Here is a 12,362-nt window from a genome sequence, read left to right on the forward strand (position 1 = left end):
TGGTGATGGTGATGATGATGATGGTGATGGTGATGATGATGGTGATGGTGATGATGATGGTGATGATGATATCTTTTACATATGCAATATCATTCACATATGTGTATCAAATGTGTGCCAGCATACCCTTGGGCAAGCATTGCCATTGGCCCTTCCCTTTTCCATCAGAAATTCTATGATTTGTGACCCAGGACAAGTTCTTGGGTACTATGTAATTGCCATCCCTGTGTACCTTTTAGGGCTAGTGTGAAGATCATATAGGATGAGTTCTGGAGAGGGAGTCAGGAGATATGAGTTCAAGTACTAATGGATTAGCTGAGTGACCTTAGCTGAGTCACTTCCCTTACCTGGGCCTCCATCCTCTATCTGTAAAATAAGGGTGCTGGGTGAGATCTTTAAAATCTCATTCAGCTTTAGTTTCCCACCCCTTCTCTAAGTTCCTAAGACATTTCCTGTCTAGTTCTCATTCAGTACTGAGCACTGATTACCTTGTGACAGGTTTTGTCCCTCAGTTACATTGCTATTCATCTCCTATACCATAATAAATCCCAACCTCAAAGCTTTTCCAGTGTGTTCTGTCCCCTTTCTCCCTGAGGGTAGCTGCCAGGCTGCCTGCTTCTTCCTAAGCTCTGTGCCAATGGTGATTTGCCCAGAGTAATCACTCATAGAAAACTTCAAATGTCTGAGGTGAAAGGGACCCCTTATGGGTCACCAATCCCATGCTCCTACCTGAGAGACTGAATTTCCTTCACTGTAGGCCTTAGAAGGGGGCATTCAGTCTCTACTGAGGCTCTGAAAGGAGTAAATCAGAGTCAAAGAGGTCCTAAGGCAGATTAAAAACAGATGAGGTGTTTGGGCCCCATCTCTCTCTTAGAAGGTGTTGTTATAATGCAATTGGTAATGTAAAATAGAGACCCTCAGGCACCTGGGGGACAGGAAATGGTCTCTTTTGCCTCTGGGTTAACAAACTTAGATTTAGTCTTATGGCCTGAGATCTGGAATAGGATGTTTGTGAAGGAGGGAGCTGAGGCTAACTTGGGACCTTCCCCTCAGTTCCTGTTTCTAAAATGTTTGTATTAGAGAAACTCTAAGGTGCCTTCCAGGTAGGAGATTCTAAGAATCTAGGATTTCATAACAAGGATAGGATAGTCAAGGGTCTATAAAACCTGAGGGCAAACAAATCCTCCTGAAAAGACTGCACAATCAGTAAAATATCCATGCACCAACATCTCACCACTGACAATACCTGCCCCAGATACCAGAGATTTATCGGCAGAGGATTTTACTGTATCACAAAGGCACCATGAAGGCATTTGGCAAGCAAAACTCTCGAGTCTGACCAAATAAAAGTTAGGGAATGGTCTCTAGCTATTTATTTTTTTAAACTGTTAACTTTCTCTTTGTAGTAGTGTAGCAGCAAGCACCCCAAGCGTCCTCAGGGTTTGCCGCCACCACAGGTTCTTGGATCTGCTTTGTTAAAGGAAAGCAACTCAAAATGGGTTAACAAGCTTACTTTAATCAGTCAGACATATATTGTTTACCTTGTTCAGGGGAAAAAGGTCAGCACCCTGAACTTCAAAGTATACAGGCAGAATTATCAAGACAGAAACAGATCAAGTAGACAGATTTCCAAACTGTCCAACCATTACATCTATACCAAATCAGCATCTGGGTTTTTCAAAGCCGGGGGGCTCTGGACAATGGCTTCCCAGAATACAGATCAAATCACAGAACACTTCTCAAAGTGAGCCCCCAAAACAAAGCTACACATCAGGGCTTATAGAGACTTCTCCCAGCTCAGAGAATGTAACAACCTTATTGACTCACTGGCCAATCAAGAAGTATCTACTGAAAAACAAGCCTCCCACCCCAGTCTTCAGGTGCACTTTAGCCTAGGGGCAGGGAAGATCTTCCAAATTTGCATTCCCATTACAAGTAGCTTGGTGACTCCAAAGGAGGATTTGCATGTTATCATTATCATAATAACTTCTATTTCAAAATCTCTTTAAGAATTTCAGAGTGCTAACCTGACAAAAATCCCATGGGGGGGGTGCAAATATCATTATCTCCATTTTAAAGATGAGGAAACTGAGGCTCAGAAATTAGCTTCAGCATTACACAGCTAGAATGCATGGTCTTCTCTTTCCCTTTACCACAGTGCCTAATTTCTATTTCTCCTTATTGAATGTCACTGGCAGACTAAGATTCCAGCTCCTCTCAAGCATTAGGGAAAAAAAAATTGCGAAATTTGGTGAACTCATTCCCATCCTGGAGCTAGGAAGAGAAATCCAACACAAATCAAGAAATGAAATGGAGAGCATTAAAAGGCCTGTACATTTCCAGTTAAAAACACATATGCATGCTTGTGCACAGACAGAAGAAAAGAGGACAAAATCAGCTTTCTGTTCACCAACGTTTCACATGAAACAAATGAATTTGCTCTTTGTGGGTTGAACTCACAAGGGGTCAATTATTCTACCATGATGAAAATCACGTGTTGTTTCATTGTCTTGCATAAGATTAAGCTCCATATGATGAAACAAGTGATTGGTCAATAAGGTCTTAAAGGAAGACAATAGGATATTAATATTTTCACTGTCACCCAAGACCTTCTACTTCCACATTCCCAATTGAGATTAGGCAGGTAGTTCTCCTATAGGGCAAGGTTGAGGCGGTGATGTTGGACCCAGAGTCACAAAGAAATGAGTTTGAATCTCACCCCAGACACTTATTTACTATGTGAACCTGGGCAAGTCATTTAACTTCTTCCTGACTCAGTTTCCACATCTATAAAATGGTTATGCAATAATACTTATCTTACCATGCTGTGAGTATCAAACTAGATAATATAACAAAAGTGTTTTATGTACCTTAAAATGCTGTATAAATGCTATCTGTTATTATGACGGGGCAACTAGGTGGCAGAGTGGATAGCGCGCTGTGCCTGGAGTCAAGAAGACTCATGTTTCTGAGTTTAAACCTGGACTCAGACCCTTACTTGCTATGTGACCCTGTGCAAGTCACTTAACCCTGTTTGCCTCAGTTTCCTCATCTGTAAAATGAGCTGGAGAAGGAAATGGCAAACCACTCCAGTATCTTTGCCAGGAAAACCCAAATGGGGTCATGAAGAGTTGGACATGACCAAAACAACATTATTATGATGAAATCTAGCTTAACTAAGTTCTAGTTTACTGTAAAGAAACTGATGAGAAATAACCACTGAATTTCCTAAATAATTTTTCATACCATAATGGGAAATGAATCATGCTCTGTGAGTTGGCCATTGGAATAAAGAAAGCTGCTAAACTGGGAAAGTCAATCTTTCAGAATTACTTCTGTTCAGATTAATTTTATTAGCATAGAACTGGGGCCATCTACATTTCTAAATTTCCTCATCACCAATTGAGACACTCTTTTTCCAGCTTTCCTCCTCTTTCTTTCTTTCTTTCCTTCCCTCCCTCTCTCCCTTCATTTATTAAGCACCTACTGGATGCAAAACCTTTACTAAATCCTCTGATATCCTTATCACATGCCCCATTGTGCTGTAGAGGTGACCTTAGACACAGGGGTTGTTGTCAATTGATTTGAAATATTCTACCAAGCTGGGAATCACAGATCAGGCCATTTTATATCTTTCTTTTAAGGATTGTACTGTTTAAGCACAAAGGGGCTTATGAAGAAAGAGCTAGTCACTAGGAGATGAAATTTTTTATGCCACAGCAACTGCAATTCTCAGTAGTCTAAGTTGTATAGACACAGAGGAAATCGAGTATCTTTGGAAAATGCAATATGCTAGGCCCTGGGGTAGAAAGGAATAATCCCCCTCAGGCCCTGGAGGCAGGAACTAGGTGACTCTTGGAGGCTGCACTGAAAACTGTCAATATTTCTATCTTGATTTTCCCATCTGTAAAATGGGGATAATAGAAATCTAGAATCATGTGATTCTTTAGAGTTTGAAAGTACATAAAAGAACACCGATTCTGCTTCTGTATCCACCTTACTCACCACTGAAGAATTCCACAGAGCAGAAAATCAAAACTGCGAGAGGAAGAGGAAACTGAGGCTGAGAGGCAAAGTTACTTGTCCAGGGTAATGTGGCTAGTAAGTGTTTGAGCCAGGATCTGAACTCGGTCCTGATTCCAAGTCTAGGACTTCATCAACCATGCTATCTAGCTGCCTTACATAAACATTAACTGTGATTTGTTTACATGTATACTCTTGTCATGTGGACTGATAACTTTGTTGCTTAATTCAATCACAAGAACAATCCTGTCTTCCCTCCCCGAAAGATAATAGCCCTGGGAACCTGAACTACCCAGGAGCCCCAAAGGATGGCATTCCATTTGCTGTAAGAATTAGCTTTCACCAGAGGTACACTTCCTTCAGTGTCAAAGTGATCCTCAATGTTGGGAACTTAAGAAGTGTGCACATGCACCACACACACACACACACACACACACACACACACACACACAATCAGTCTCCATCCAGACCCTTGGAGCTCTCACTGACCCTTACAGAAAGCAACCAGCCAAGTATTAGTTTCCTCAGAATTCCATCCAAACAAAGATCCTTCCTCATGTTACCTGCTGGGATAATGCAAGAAACAGGATTGTCTGGTTTGGGGACCACCTGAAACTAGAGTTTGTGACTTTTGAAAGGGTTCAAGGCCAAGGCAGGAGATCAGATCAAGGCCCAGAGAACTGTTGAGAGGACTAGAGAAAGGGACAGAGGGAGGCTAGGGAGGAGGGCCTTTCAAGATCAGAATGAGTAGTGGCAGCTTTCATCTACTAACAATGAGAAGGGCAAGGAAGAACTCTTCGAATACAGGATACAGAATACAGGCCAGGATGAAAGGGTGGCTTGCCTTACATTGTACTTGCATAGTTCAATGATGTTGATTAAAAGATCATTTGGGTCCAGATGGAGAATTATGCCCTTAAATACCATTTTCCTCTATCCTATATATGAAGGACTTCGCAGGGACTAGTATACACATGCTTATTGATGGACACACAAACCAATGTTTTGGCCTGAATACAGGCCACACCTTTCTCCCCAGGTCTGTATGGTATAAATGTGCTCTTAGCACACAATAAATGAAAAGGAAATTGATGAAAATGAAGAGATAAGTGATGATAAGAAGAAATAAAAGAAATTGGCTTGACCTGAAAAAATGTAAAAAAATAACCATGATCAAAAAATGCACTGAGGGACTGCCAGGTAGCACAGCAAAAAGAGCACTGGCCCGAGTCAGGATGACCTGGGATCGAATCTAGGTTCAGATACTTAGCACCCACCCAGAAACACCTGGCTATGTAACCTTGAGCAAGTTACTTAACCCCAAATGCTTGAAAAAAAAATGCATTGAGTTTAAAGTCAAAAGGTCTGGGTTCAGATCCTAAGTCTGATATTCTCATGTGTCATCTCTAAAAATGAGAAGATTAGATCAGATGATCTCTAAAGTACCTTCCAGTTTTAAGTTTTATAATCCTCTGAAAATATTTTAAACATGGTAATTTTGTATAGTCACTTTTTCCAGTGAGTTCATATATATTTATTTATTCCCCACAAGAAACCTCATTTTGGATATCCAGTCTATATTCAAGAACCATCTATATCTTGGTTAACACACTGTATATTTCTATACTATATGTATATGTATGTATACACACACAAATAGCATATATAGTCTATACATAGACTATATAACACAATATATAGGTTATATATAATTATCAATATAACATTGGTTATTATATAATATACTATATAATTATTAATATGTACATACATCAATATATCATCATTATACTATATTCTAATATAATATATTATATAATTACTAATAAAGAATACACTATATAATTATTAATATATAATACCAACAAATACATAATGTATTAATTCTTACTATGTAAAGAATATATTGTATAGTTATTAATATATAACATCTAATGTATACTAGGATATTATATGATTATTAACCTATAATAATATATAGTATAATTATTAATATACAATAGTATTACTACATGTGAATACATTATACAATTATTAATCCATAAAATTACATTACATGTTTATCAATATATAATATTATCTAATATATAATACTATTTTATAGGTGTATATATATACGTATGTATACACACATACAGATTAACAATTAATGACTGTTGGTGTCAGCTGAGTAATGGAACAACAAGTATAAGATATAATAGATAGCATGCTTGACTTGGCCTCAGGGAAGCCCACATTCTAATCCTACCTCACATGCTCACTAGCTATGTGACTCTGGGAAAGAAAGATGCTTCACCTCTCTGGGGCTTTGTTTCCTCTTCCATAATATGAGGGGACTGGATCTGATGGCCTCTAAGATCTTTTCCATTTCTAAACCTATGAGTGGCATTGGGTTTTGAGTCAAGATAGCTTGAGTTTAAATTAGGCTCCTTATAATTACGACCTGTGTAATTGTGGGCAAGTTATTTGGTGTCTCTGGGTTTCAATTTCCTCATTTATATAGTAAAGGTGTTGGACTAGATAATATCCATTATCCCTTCCAATTCTCATTTTTATTCTCATTTTCTCCTCCGACATATGTATATACATACACACATATGTAGAAACAAGGCCTAGAAAAATTAGACAAAAACTCTTGGTTGTTCCTATCTACAGAAATCTTCAGTAAAAGGCAAAAGCTTTATTCGATCTCAAGAGAAATTAAGGTTTCTCTTAACCAACTTTGGAACTGATACATGGGAGACATCGGCACAGAACTGCCCAACACAACATGTCCTCATCAGAGAAGGTGCTGTGCTCTATGACCAAGTAGAATTGAAGTAGCTCAAAGGAAATGCAAGATGTGCAAATTCAGAGAATCCCCCCCAAATGTTCAAACAGACCTGGGGTAGAACATTCTGACCTCGAATTGGTCTGATCAGTCACAGTCAGACACCCCGTAACTTGACTCTAGCATAGTGATGTCATTTGGTCTTCTTCAAGAACAAAAGACAAAAATCAGTCCACCAACATATATGTGGATATATTTGTGACTGTATCATCAATGAACCTTAGAACTGAAGGAGACCTTAGATCATTTTGTTCAACCCACAGTTGCATTGAAATTCACTCTGTGACATTTCTAGCAGGTGGCCATCTTTCTTCTACTTAAGACTTCAAGAAAATGGGAATTCACTACTTACTGAGATCATGCTTTGTAAGTTTTTCATTAGATTAAGATAAAATATCTTTTTATGAAATAGTTACCCGTTGCTCCTAGTTCCTCTGGGACCAAGCAAGACACGTCTAAACCCTTTCCCCCATGACAGCTTTTCAAATGGTATAAGCCAATGACTTCATACTAAGTCCCATGATTTAGTGAGAGGAGTACTGGCTTATCAACCAGGAGATTGGGTTCCATTTCCCCTGCTGCTACTGACTCGCTATAGGATTCTGGGCAAATCGCTCCTCCTCTGAACCTTGTTTTTTTAATCTATAAAACCAAGATAGTACTACTTACACAGTACCATTGTGAGCAAAGTGCTTTGTAAAGTTTAAGACCCCATAGGAGATGAAAAACAAAAAGGACAAGCAGTATACTCTATTTCATAAGCCTAACAACAGTCACTTAAGAAAAATTCAGAAATAGGAGAGATTGGCCTCCTAGAGGATTAGTCTGAGAGAAAAACAGACTTACTGTTTGTTGAACAGATCACTTCTCCAATCCAATGTTCAGTTTTTCCATCTGAGAAAAGAAAGATAACCACATTTAGTTCTTGAGATTCTCGGAATGAAGTACAACAGAAATAACAAAAACCAGTGGATGAGCAAAGTCTTGTACCTAGTGCTGGGAGGCAGATACAAAGTTGATGTGGAATATGATTGATACCTGCCCTCGAGGAGCACACTGTCTAAATATCTAATATAACATCCAAGGACACAAAGAGAAACAATATAACTGGTGAATCTTGGTCTTTAGCACTCAAAATCTCATCATTTCACTTCATTTGAATAGGAATCTTCTCTTCAATTGTCCCTGAGAAATGATCATTCAGCTTCAATGAAAAGATCCTTTGATCAGAAACCCATTACTTCTAGGAGCAATCCATTCATCTTTTGGAGTGCTCTAATTATTAGGGAGTTTTTTTTTTCTCTTTATTTCAAGTCTAAATCTGATTCTTAGCAACCTTCATCCATTGGTTCTGGTTCTGCTCTCTAGGGTCAAGCAGAACAAAGCTAATCCCTTTTCTACAAAACAACCCTTCTGAAACAGCTATCATGGCCATTCAAAGTTTTGTCTTCTCTAGGCTAAAGAACCCAATTCTTTTAAATATCACATGGTATAGTCTTCAGTCTCCACCCCACCTCCCCCACCTTGCTGGTTACCTTTTGCTATACATTCTCTAGTTTATTAGCATCCTTCTTAAAATACAGCTCCCTGAATTTAGCGCTTAATGCAGTACTACAGATGTGCTTTGATTGGGGAAAAAGTGGAACTCCCTATGCTGGACCATGTCTCTCCTAATGGAGTCCACGTCTGTATTCATGGTTGCTGTGTTCCTCTCTTGACTCAGCTGCCAATTTGACTTGTCTAAGGTACATCTATCAAACACCCCATACCAGCCTGAGTGCCAGATTAAAATGCAACTGGGAGATGTTCAACAAAATAAATAAAAATATAATACTATACAGATAATGCTAATTTGTGGTTTTCTAAGTTAATATATAGCCCTAGGGGTCTATTTCTATTTGAGTTTGACACTACTGGAAGGCATAGGTATGTCCAGATACTCTGGTCCAGGGGCTCTCTTATTACCTTCATAATCATACAATGAAGTTCTCTGGGAGGTCAATCTCTACAACCTTGCCCCCCTTCTATTTTTTTTCACTCTTTTTATAGTTTAGTGCTCTCCATGCACTCTACAATCCAGCCCTACTTGACCCCTTGTTCTTCTTCATGCATCATACTCCACCACCCAACTCTGCATCTTTCCCTAGCCTCATAACCATGCCTAGAATGTCCTTTCTTCTCATTTCTGCCACTTAGTATCCCTGGTTTCCCTCAGGACTAGGCTCCCTGCCCACCTTCTTCAGAAAGATTTTCCTCTAAGAACTTAACATATTTCCCACTCAGAGTATCTTCAAGCTGCTCTCTACATATCCTGTATGCACTGAGTCATTTTCATTTTGTCTTCCCCATTAGAATCTAAGTTTCTTGAAGACAGAGCTTTGCACAATGCCTGGCACATAATAGGCAAATAGCTGACTAGCTGATCGACTGACTCAGCCGCAATTACTAGTACACTAAAAATCATTTTTTTTAACATAACCTCTTGTTTATCTATGCAATTCCTACCTATAAATATAAAACAGATCTATCAGTTCAATCAATGTGTGGGGAAGTGGAGGGAGGCAATTGGGAAAAAATCATATCGGGCACTGAGAGGCTTTCTTATAATTTTGTTCCAATTGTACTAAACTTCCATTTTCTGTCATTTAGTTTTCAATGAATTGTTATGAATTTTTTATAGTGATATTACAAACTAGCTAAAACTCCTACAGAAATAGCCCATGTTTTCTATCTTTTTAAAGGTTCCTGTGTATAGCCTAGACCTGAGGCCATATACCACTCCAAAATGCGAAGGCCCCACTGCTTTCTTCTTTTCCTCCTCCCTTTCTCTGACAATGCAGTGTGGCTCTGAATGAAGTAAATGAATTGGTTTAGTAGTTGGTTGGCAAGGTGTTTTAGCTATTATCAACCATCTGTTTTAACAGGTTTGCTCAGGGGCCTATATTTCTGTTAAAATCACAGGGAGTATAGTATTTTTACAAGTTCATTCATCCATTCATTCACTCACAGGATCATAGGCTTTTGAGATGGTAGACATCTCCAGATTTACTTTAACCCTTTCATTTTATGGTTCTAATTTAGCCACTCCTCTAAAGTCTAACTGATCTTCCCCTTTATTCCCCTTACCTTAAGAAAGTATCTTTCCTTACCCAAACTCCACAGGGCACTTTGCTTATCCTTACACAGTTATCAGGTTTTATTTTGTATTAGAGTATTTTAGTATATTTCACATTCTCTTCCCTAGGTTGTAAGCTCAAGGAGGACAGACACTATGTCTTTATTGCCCACCTAACACCCATTATAATGTATTGTGCACAATAGGTACTTAACACATATTTATTAACATATATTGAGGAAAAAAGCTCTTTAGGAGAAATCTCAAGTCAGGTTATGAAGGTAAAGAGAGGTGGTTAGTTAGAAAGGGGCAAGTGGGATATTAAATGCTGACAGAAGGACAGATGCATTGACTGAGAAAGGAATGATAATAATAACACAGATAAGAGGAAATCCCAGAAACACAGGAAGAATGATAGGAACTGATGCAGAACACTGCAAGGGCTATCAGTTATGGGTTGTTGTTTTTTAACTGCTTTTCTTTGTTACAATGGAGAATTCTGTGAGGATGAAGAAGGGTATACTGGGAAATATCTGGAGTGTAAAAAGTAAAATACTCCAATAAAACATCAAAAGAGCATACCTATGGTGCTTTACAATTTATAAAAGTATTTCCTAAGAGCAACCTTGCATTTTCACCCCCTTTCACAGATGAAAAAACAGAGGCAAACACACTTGCCCAAAGTCACACAGCAGCTAAGAGCTACTTGCCCAAGAATTAGGGAGGATAGCTGATTTAGTGGGGGGAGCTCTCAGTCATAGTTGTCACCTCTGAAGCTATGATGTTTCTGCTTCTGTCCTTATACACACATTTTTTTTCCTTCCATCCTCATGCAACAATCAAAAGAAAGACAGGAACAGTTAATGCTGAAAGAGTGAAGCCCAAATCCCCTCCTTACTGAAAATATGTTAAATAAACCAAAAAGCCAATGTTTCAATAATTAAAAGTTTACTGTCGATTTAGTGTTTCTGCTAAGATACTCATGCCTTTATTAACTCCATAAAATCTTTTTTCATTTTATTTTCTTTTGCTTTATTATATCTCTTTCTAGCCAGTGGGACCCTAACACAGGTCTTAGAGATGGAAAACATTTAAAATCATCTGGTTCAGGCTCCTCATTTTATCAGTGATGTAATGGAGGGCCAGTAAGTGAAGCATAAAGTCACAGACAGAAAATGGCAGACCTTGTCTTTAAAACACACTGACTTATTCATTCATTCATTTCACAAACTTTTTTTGGAGGGGTAAAAGCAAGGCAATTGGGATTGTGATTTGCCCAAGGTCACACTGCTAGTAATTATGTCATGTCTGAGGCTGGATTTGAACTCAGGTGCTCCTGATTCCAGGACCGGTGCTCTATTCACTGCACCACCTAGCTGACCCCATTTCACAAACTTTTACAAAGCAATGACAATGTATGAGACCCTCACCTGGGTTCTAGGGATATAATGGGGGAAAAACATGGTCCCTGCCCTCCAGGACATGATGTTTTGTTGGTCTATGTCCTTTTTTGCTTCCTGGGATGACAGAATAGTTTGGCTCATCAATTCGTTCTGTGAGACTTGGTCAGTGATTGTAAATATGTCAAAGGCTCATGTCAGCGAGGAAGATTTCATCAGAAAAACAGTTATGTTGTTGATACCCTCAGCAACTGTATGCCAGATGCCATAAGAATCTTGGGATCTCTGCTCTGGCTTTTGGTTTTGTCATTTCCATTTCAGGCCTTTGGATTTTGTCATTCATGAGAAATGTTGTTTGCTAAACCAGCCTGGCATCTAGTTTACATTCATTTGGCTTTGAAGGTGAACCTCAACCCTCCATCCTGTAGGAGAAGGAGGACTTTACCCAGCCCCACCTATTCCCCCACCTAATAATCAGCATCCATCATACCTCCTCTGGGGATAGGATTTTCAAACTTCTAGACTGTAAGCTCTTTGATGGTAGGGACTGGACCTTAATCTAAGTTTAGTACCTTTTACAGAGCCTAGCACAGTGCTCTGGACACAGAAGGCATTTCATAAATATTTGCAGAATGAATGAATGTGGAATTGGGGATCTTCCTCTTAATACATGCTAAGCCTCCTGCATTCTCTGCCAGATGTCTGAGCAGCTAACATTTTTCTCCTGGGACCAGCATTCAGTAGTTTCTAGCATCATCAGAATTGGTTCTGAATTTTTTCCCCCAGGCTGGCCTCCTGCTGCCTATGAAGGTCCCTAGCAGATGCTCACTTTTCTTTCCTTTTTTATATTCCATGGACAAAGTATAGATGAATGGAAAGATATATAGACAGATGAATGGATGGACCAATAAATAGAAAGACAGAGAGAGAGAGAGAGAGAGAGAGAGAGAGAGAGAGAGAGAGAGAGAGAGAGAGAGAGAGAGAGAGAGAGAGA

General features: G+C 39.0%; 1 protein-coding gene and 1 non-coding gene across 3 annotated transcripts in view; both read right to left on the reverse strand.

The window, feature by feature from the left end:
* Window positions 1-12,362, reverse strand: part of TENM4 (teneurin transmembrane protein 4) — a 1,707,472-nt gene that overhangs the window by 1,007,981 nt on the left and 687,129 nt on the right. For both annotated transcript variants that reach the window (XM_069070949.1, XM_069070950.1), the window contains one exon: window positions 7,700-7,747. The gene's annotated coding sequence lies outside the window, so the exon portion shown is untranslated. The remainder of the gene's footprint in view (window positions 1-7,699; window positions 7,748-12,362) is intronic.
* Window positions 6,617-6,732, reverse strand: LOC138148414 (U5 spliceosomal RNA). The gene has a single exon (XR_011165050.1). It is a non-coding gene; the product is annotated as a U5 spliceosomal RNA (small nuclear RNA).

The sequence above is a fragment of the Petaurus breviceps genome, unplaced genomic scaffold, assembly GCF_028583685.1.
Source record: "Petaurus breviceps papuanus isolate PSGF00001 unplaced genomic scaffold, PetGlider_PUasm1.0 90823, whole genome shotgun sequence".
NCBI classification, from domain to species: domain Eukaryota; kingdom Metazoa; phylum Chordata; class Mammalia; order Diprotodontia; family Petauridae; genus Petaurus; species Petaurus breviceps.